Raw genomic sequence first — 8,488 nt, 5'->3', positions numbered from 1 at the left:
CCGCATCAGGATTGGCTTGGGGTATGGGGTGTCTGTCGGGCGGGAGGAAATCTAGATAGTCACAGAATCCCACCCTGTGAATGGTCTGATGTGATGATGTCCCGGATAATTTGCATACTCCCTATAGGTAGATAGATGACCAGTGTTGGGGCAAAAACAGCAGGCAGACATCAGGGCCTGCCACACGTTAACAGCCTGCAGGGTCTGTGCCTTGTCCCTGCTCTTGAGGACGCTGCAGACATGAGCCACTCTGCAGAGCCCCCGTCCCTGGGAAAGCTGAGCGTTTCTCATGCTCCCTTGTTTCCTTTTCACTGCCTAACTGCAGCCGAAAGTACTCGGGTTTTTTTTGTTTTTTTTTAAAACTGAGGCATGGGAAGGTTCGGAATGCTAGGTCCCAGAGGGTAAGGATCTCCGCCAGTGGTGCTCACAGCTGGGGCAGTACCTGGCTCACAGGGCAGCTCAGTGAAGACTGCTTAAAAAAATGAGTGAGGCTAATGGTGGGTGCATTTTGGTTTTGAAACTCTTACCTCATATCATCTTCCTACTGAGCCCTTTTCCTCAGCAGTCCTCCCGGGCAAGCAAGGGAGCCACGCTCTGCTCTGCAGAGCTCCCGGCCACGCCCACCCAAGCCTCTCCCTGCCCTGCATGGAGAGCACAGGGCTGCTTGGCCTGCTGAAGCTCAGCTCTGCCACTTTGTAGCTGAGGGGCCTGGGCCCAATCTCTAAGTCTTCCTATGCCCTGGTTTCCTCACTGGAAATAACAACAGCACCACATTCATGGCATTGTGAGGAGGATTAAAAACGCTTAGACAAGCCCTGGCCGGGTAGCTCAGTTGGTTAGAGCATCATCCCGATACACCAAGGTTGTGGGTTCAATCCCCAGTCAGGGCACATACAGGAGTCAACCAATGAATACATAAATAGCTATAACAACAAATCTCTCTCTCTCTCAAATCCATAAATAAACACATTATTTGTTTGTTTATTTAAATTTATTTTTATTGACTTAAGAGGGCAGTGATGTCAGGACTCTGAGTAACGTCACTGGTCGCTAGACGCCAGTCGGGGCGGCCCTAGCGACCAGTTTATGATAAATTAATTTTCATTCTGAGACAGAGCCTGGGGGGCCTTATTTTCGGGGGGATGCCTTATATTTCACTCAGAAGGAAACCTGTAAGTAGGTCTTATTTCCGGAGGAGGTCTTGTCTTGGGGGAAACATGGTAGGTCTCCAAAGGTCACTCCTGCTGCATTCTGTTGGTCAAAGCAAGGCCTGTCCCCATTCAAGGGGAGGGAACAGACTCCGCCCCCTGGTGGGAGGAGCTCTGCTGCCAGGGCCTTGAACTAGGCCATCCGTGGAGATCCCAACTCAGGCTTGTGGAACCCAGAAACTAAGAGTTCCCATCCCCACGGAAACCTGCCCCATCACCCCGTCACCGTCACAGAGGGTGGGATGATGGAGGCCGGGGCGGTGGGGGGGATTCCTGGCTCCCAGGGCAGGCAGAAGTGGAGTGTGCACCTGGGCCCTGGGAGCATGGGGTGGTGGGCCCTGTGGGAAGGAATTAGCTCTCATCTCTCCTCCCGCCCAGTCACTTGCAGGCCCTCCGAGGGCTGGCAGCACATATGGCCCTGCCGGGAGCGCTGCCAGGGAGGGCCAGATGGAGCAGCAGGAAGGCGGCACCAGCCTCGGTGGCCCGCACCATAAGCATGCGCCCCTCTGGCCTTTCTGAGACTTCCGGGCGCTGCCTGGCACAATAGCTCCTGCAGCCTCCTGGGCAAGGACGGCTGAAGGGGAAGCCTGGTTTTCTGACCTGCCAGCGCCGCTTCCAAAAGTCAGTGTTTTGTTCCTCCCCGCGGTTTCTGTGCGTGTGGGCTGAGCCTCCTGGCTGAGTTGGGGAAAAGACCCGCCTGGGGCCTGGCATTCAGGTGGACAGATCCCCAGTGGGAGTGTGAGCAGGAGGCAGGCCTTTTCCTTTCTGATGCCTCAGCTTTTCCCTGGGCCTGGCCGGGAGCCCCGGGAAGAGGGCGGCCATATGGCAGTTCCACTTCCTCAGCACACCAGCGAATTTTTCTGGAGAGCCGACCCTCAGCGTTGCCAGCTGTCTCCTGCGCCTGACTTTCTCTCTTCAAGGTGAAGATTCGACTTTCTCTCTCAGGTCAGATTCCACATGCTGGGCCTTTGATCCTTCACAAGCAGAAACAGGAGCTGCACCTGCCAGACCTCCCCGAATATCAGCTGTGAGGTTCCGTGAGCCGGTGCCCGGGTGCTTGATCCCTCCATACAAGTGTGTGCAGGAGGCAGCAGATTAATGATGTTTCTCTCATTGATGTTTCTGTCTATCCCTCTCCCTTCTTCTCTTTAAAAATCAATAAAAACATACTATCTAATAAAAAGAGGCAATATGCTAATTGACTCTCATGCCATTGCAAAGATGTGGCTCCCATAGCAATAAAGAGGGACTATGTTAATTGATGCCACGCCCTAAAGATGGTGGCACCTACAGCCAATAAGGAGGGAATATGCTAATTGACTGTCACACCCTCAAAGATGGTGGCACACACAACCAATAAGGAGGGAATATGCTAATTGACCGCTACGCCTTCAAAGATGGCAATGCCCAGTCCTCTCAGCCCCTGCCTCTGGAGTCCCCCAGTCCTCTCAACCCCCCAACCATCCAGGGCAGGTTTGAGGCGCAGGCAAGCCTTGGATGGTGGCTGCCCAGCAGCCCAGGGACACCTGAAGCTCAGGTAACCAGGGCTGGCCAAGGCTTGCACTGCCGGCAGTGGCAGCAGTAGAGATGTGATGGGGTGTCTCCTTCCCCTGATCACTGGGTCACTTCCCGCCCCTGAGGGCTCCAGGACTATGAGAGAGGGCAGGCCGGGCTGAGGGACCCTCCGTCCAGTGCATGTATTTTCATGCAATGGGCCTCTAGTTTAAAATAAAATAAGAAATGTCAAGTTCCAAATCAAAACCATGAGATACCACCTCTACCCATTAGGATAGCTACTATAAAAGACAAGACAGCTCGGCTGGTGTGGTTCAGTAGTTGAGCATTGACCTATGAACCAGAAGATCACAGTTTGATTCCCAGTCAGGACACATGCCCAGGTTGTGGGCTCAATCCCCAGTAGGGGATGTACAGAAGGCAGCCAATCAATTCTCATCATTGATGTTTCTCTCTCCCTCTCCATTTATCTCTCTAAAATCAATAAAAACATATGTTTAAAAAATTGAAAGCAGAGTTTCCAAGAGATATTTGCACACTCACGCTCATTGTTGCATTGTAGTCATGTGCCATATAACAAGGAGATACATCTGAGAAATGTGTCTTTAGGTGATTTCGTCATTGTGCGACATCATAGAGTGCACTTACACAAACCTAGGCGGCACAGCTTCTGCACATCTAGGCTATCTACAGTGGCGATTTAAAAAATATTTTTTATTCATTTGCTGAAACCGGTGTGGCTCAGTGGATAAAGCGTCGGTCTGTGGACTGAAAGGTCCCAGCTTAGATTCCGGTCAAGGGCATGTACATTGGTTGTGGACAGCTGGTGGATGTTTCTCTCATGGATGTTCCTAGCTCTCTATCCCTCTCTCCCTTTCTCTTTGTAAAAAAAATCAATAAAATCTATTTAAAAAATATTTTTTATTGATTTCAGAGAGAGATAGAACATTAATGATGAGAGAGAATCAGCGACCGCCTGCTTCCTGCAGGCCCCCAATCTTGGGATCGAGCCCACAGCCCGGACTTGTGCCTTGACCGGAGTTGAACCTGGGACCCTTCAATTTGGAAGTTGACACTCTATCCACTGAGCCAAACCAGACATACAGTGGTGATTTTTAACCGCTTCTCCGAAAGAACTTTCAAAACATGCAGCACCTGACTACTGGCCTCTTTTCCCTTAGATTTCCAAATTTTAAAAATGACAAGAGCCAACACAACAATAGCCAGCCAGTGTGAATGAATCAAAATTATACCCATTTTTTTGGTCAGCTTGGCAAAAAATATATGTTTGGCGTGCTGCAGAATTTCAGTAATTAGTTGATGTGTCCCATGACACACTAAAGGTTGAAAGTCACTGTTCTGCAGCATGTTACTCTCTTCAGCATGTTACTGCACAAAACCACATGAGATTACATCAAGTGAAAATTATGCGATCAAGAGAGGTTGCTGCAAGCAGGACATGGCCTACGGTTTCACAGCAGGTTTTTCTAAATAACCACAGAAAGTGTAGAATATGAGAGACCTAAACCAGTAACAATCCTTTATTATCATCATCTAGTACTCTGTACTGGACATAATTGTACATGCCCTACTTTCACATGACTGGCATCACCACAAACACATGACTAATGCATTGCACTGACAGTGGTCGGCAAACTCAGTCCACAGAGCCAAATATCAACAGTGCAACAAATGAAATTTCTTTTGAGAGCCACATTTTTTAAACTTAAACTTCTTCTAACACCACTTCTTCAGAATAGACTGGCCTGGCCGTGGTATTTTGTGGAAGAGCCACACTCAAGGGGCCAAAGAGCCGCATGTGGCTTGCAAGTCGCAGTTTGCTGACTATGATAGCTATGACATCTCCAGGCAGTAGGAACTTTTCAGCTCTATTATAATTTTTTTTTGTTTTAAATCTTTCTTTTTCATCTTTAATTTTTTTTTTTAAGAGAGAGAGAAAAACACCAACCTGTTGTTCCATGCATTTATCATTCACCGGTTGTTTCTTGTATGTGTCCTGACCAGGAATCCCGCACCCTCGGCATATTGGGATGATGTTCTAACCAACTGAGCTACCCAGTCAGGACCAGCCCCATTATAATCTACGGGACTGCCATCGTTATGTTGTTATGTGATGCGTGACTATATTCACAATAGCAAGAGGCAGAAGCAACCCAAGTGTCTGTCATTGACTGAATGCATAGAGACTATGTGGCATATACATACAATGGAATACCAGGCAGCCTTAAAAAAGGAGGAAACTCTGTCACATGCTACAACATGGATGAACCTTGAGGACACATGCTAAGTGAAAGAAGCCAGTCACAAAAAGATAAACACTGCATGATTCCACTTATATGAAGTACCTGAAGTAGTCAAAGTTATAGAAACAGAAAATAGAAAGGTGGTTGCTAAGGGCTGGGGGAAGAGAAATTGGTGTTTAATGGGTATAGTTTCCATTTTGCAAGATGAAAAACGTTCTAGACATTTATTGCACAATAATGTAAATATACTCAACGCTACTATAAACTTAAAAATATTAATAGTTAAGATGGTGAAGTTAATGATAAGTGTGGCCTGGGTCCTCAGCTCCCGGCTTGGCTCAATCAGATGCAGGTGGGCGAGGGGGACAGAGTGGGGTGAGGGGGCATATGGCGCTCAGCACCTCTGTAGCCTGCCCAGCTGCCCTCCCCTTGGGCCTATTGCAGATTCGGCTGGAGAGAGAGAGGGTGAGGGACACTCCTTCCTGCAGAAAGTGCCAAACTCCTTTCCAGTGAATTTTTCAGGAGGAAAATCGTTCCCTTCAGGAGGCGAATGGCCTACACACACAGCAGAGACACCAGCTAGGTCCTCATATTATGGACAGTCCCTCTGACAACACAGCAAAGTGACCACTGTTCTCTCCACTTAGCAGATGAGAAATCTGAGCCCAAAGGGTCAGCCTGGGTTCACTCGCACACAGCTGGCAAATGGCAGAGCCAGGGCTGTGCAGGCGTCCCCTGGCCAGGCCAGGTGGCCTCAGAGAGGTTAGTAAGGGGCTTCTGGGCAAACAGGTTCAGTGCAATCCCTAGTAAGAGCCCAACAGCCTTTTATACAGAAATAGGAAAACTCATCATAAAACTCATGGAATCTCAGGTGACCCCAAATAGACAAAACAATCTTGAAAATGAAGAACAAAGTGGAAGAACCCACACTTCTGATTTCAAAACATACTACAAAGCAACAGTAATCAAGAAGGCATGGTCCAGGCACAGAGACACATAGAGACCAATGGAACAGAATCCAGAGTCCAGACATTAACCCTGTGTCTATAGACAAATGATTTCCAACAAGGGTATGAAGACTACACAACGGGGGAAGGACAATTCCTTAACAAGTTGTGTCAGGAAAACTGGATATTCACATGCCAGAGAATGAAGCTGGACTCCTACCTAACACCATGGATAAAAATGAACTGAAAATGCTGTCCTGGCCAGGTAGCTTAGTTGTTAGAGCATCAGCCTGATATGCCAAGGTTGTAGGTTCAATCCCTGGTCAGGGCAAATGCAAGAATCAACCAATAAATGCATGAATAAATGAAACAACAAATCAATGTCTCTCTCTCTCTCTCTCTCTCTCTTTCTCTCTCTCTCTCTCTCTCCTCTCTCTCTCCCTTCCTCTCTCTCTCAAATCAACAAATAAATAAAAATTTAAAAAATGAACTCAAATGGATTAAAGATCTAAACATAAGAGCTAACACTAGAACACTCAGAAGAAAAATCTTCATAACATTGGATTTGACAATGATTTCTTGGATATGACACTAAAAGCATAGACAACAAAAGAAAAAATAGATAAACTGATTTGGACTTCATAAAAATTTAAGACTTTCATGCATCAAAGAACACTCTCAAGAGAACGGGGGGGGGGGGGAGGAAATTCAGCTCTGTTCTTTTAAAATTTTAAAACTGATATATAACTCACATAACATAAATTATATGAGATAATTCACATAACAAAATTCACCATCTCAAAGCACACAATTCACAATTCAGTAGCATCTAGTACATTCAGAATGTTGTGCAACCATCGCTCCTACCTAATTCCAGAACATTTCCATCTCCCCCAAAAGAAATCCTATATCCTCAGCCTATCCTTCCCCAGCCCCTGGCAACCACTAGTCTACTTCTGGTCTCGTTGGATTTGCCTAAATGTTGTTATATAACATTTTAGTCAGATTTATTTCCATTATCAATTTTCATTGAGAAAGTATTTATTTTTTTTTTTTTTGGCATGAATGATATAAAGAAAGATAATTCTTTGAGCAATTTTCTACAGCATGCAGTAAATTTCTTTCCAGTTTGATTTTTACCTTGCTCAGATTATTGTGACTGGGATCAATTCTTCCCTAATAATATTTGGTTCATTGATTTTGGGAGGGAGAACATGCCAAGTGTCACTGTTTAGAGATTCTACAATGGTGAGTTTTCTCTGTGGCCATATTTCTACCAATGATAACTTCTCTGATCAAATTCTGTGAATTTTGTCAAGTTTTGATTCTTTCTTTGAGTTATTTTTATGTTGTTTTGATGATTTCTCAGGAATACTCACTGACCACCCCTATGAAGAATATCCCACCCTAGTTGGTTTGACTCAGTGGATAGAGTGTTGGCCTGTGGCCTGAAGGGTCCTGGGTTCGATTCCAGTCAAGGGCACATACTTCAGTTAAAAAAAAAAAAAAATCCTGTCATTCTAACTCTTGAGTCCCATTATTCTTCATAACACTCTCACCACCTGACATTATTTCACGTTTATTCATTTATCTGCTTATCATCTGTCTTCCCCCCAGGCTGTGAGTTCCTGGTGAGCAGAGGTTTCGGGTCTGCTCATGGTGCATTCTACCGGATCCAGCTGGTACTGCAGGTCCTGAAGATCGGGCTAGGAGGCTTAGAAATAAAAGACAAGAGACAGAAGGGGTTCAGGAGGGCTGGAAAAAGAGGACAGGAACAGCGGGGCTTCAGGAGGACTGCAGAGCCTAATGGCACTGCAGCAAGTTTATTAAAGGCGCAAACTCTTTTATACACTGAAGCTGGGCGTTCCTCCAAATGGCCTTCTCTCAGGACATGATGCTACATGCCAGTTCCTTAAGACCTACGCAGGAAGATATCTGCCTAGGAAAGTTCATCCAGCTGTACTCTGCTATGTTAAATCAAGGACATGTTTGCAGATTCCAATTTTGCACGCACAGCAGAACGAAGGACACTGTTTCTTGCCACGTCCCCAAGTGACCCGACTTCTGGGGGAGAGCAGGCAGGGCTACCTACCCTTGTTCCATCCCCCGATTCTCAGGTTGGTAGGGGACGCGGCTCCCAACAGCATTCCTAGTACCCATCACAGTACGGGGACAGTCAGCCCGCAGTGAGGGAATGAAGGAAGGGGGAGGCCTGGCGTGGATGGAACACTGATGGTCTGTGTTTGTCTCTTTGTCCATGAGTAAAACCAGGATAGCCATCCCACTCTAAGGACAAACCAAGTTCCAAGGAGCTCCCATTTTGCCAGGCGACAAAGTGGTGACTTCCTTGCTGTATTTTAATTCTCACCTGAGGATATGTCTTTGTAGATTTTAGAGAGATGGAGGGGGGGGAGAGAGAAGGAGAGAGAGAGAGAGAAGGAGAGAGAGAGAGAGAAGGAGAGAGAGAGAGAGAGAGAGAGAGAGAGAGAGAGAGAGAGAGAGAGAGAGATGAGAGACAGCAATGTCCATCAGTTACCTCCTATATGGGCCCTGA

Source organism: Pipistrellus kuhlii, unplaced genomic scaffold (assembly GCF_014108245.1).
Source record: "Pipistrellus kuhlii isolate mPipKuh1 unplaced genomic scaffold, mPipKuh1.p scaffold_m20_p_5, whole genome shotgun sequence".
NCBI lineage: Eukaryota > Metazoa > Chordata > Mammalia > Chiroptera > Vespertilionidae > Pipistrellus > Pipistrellus kuhlii.
Note: the sequence above shows the minus strand (reverse complement) of the source record.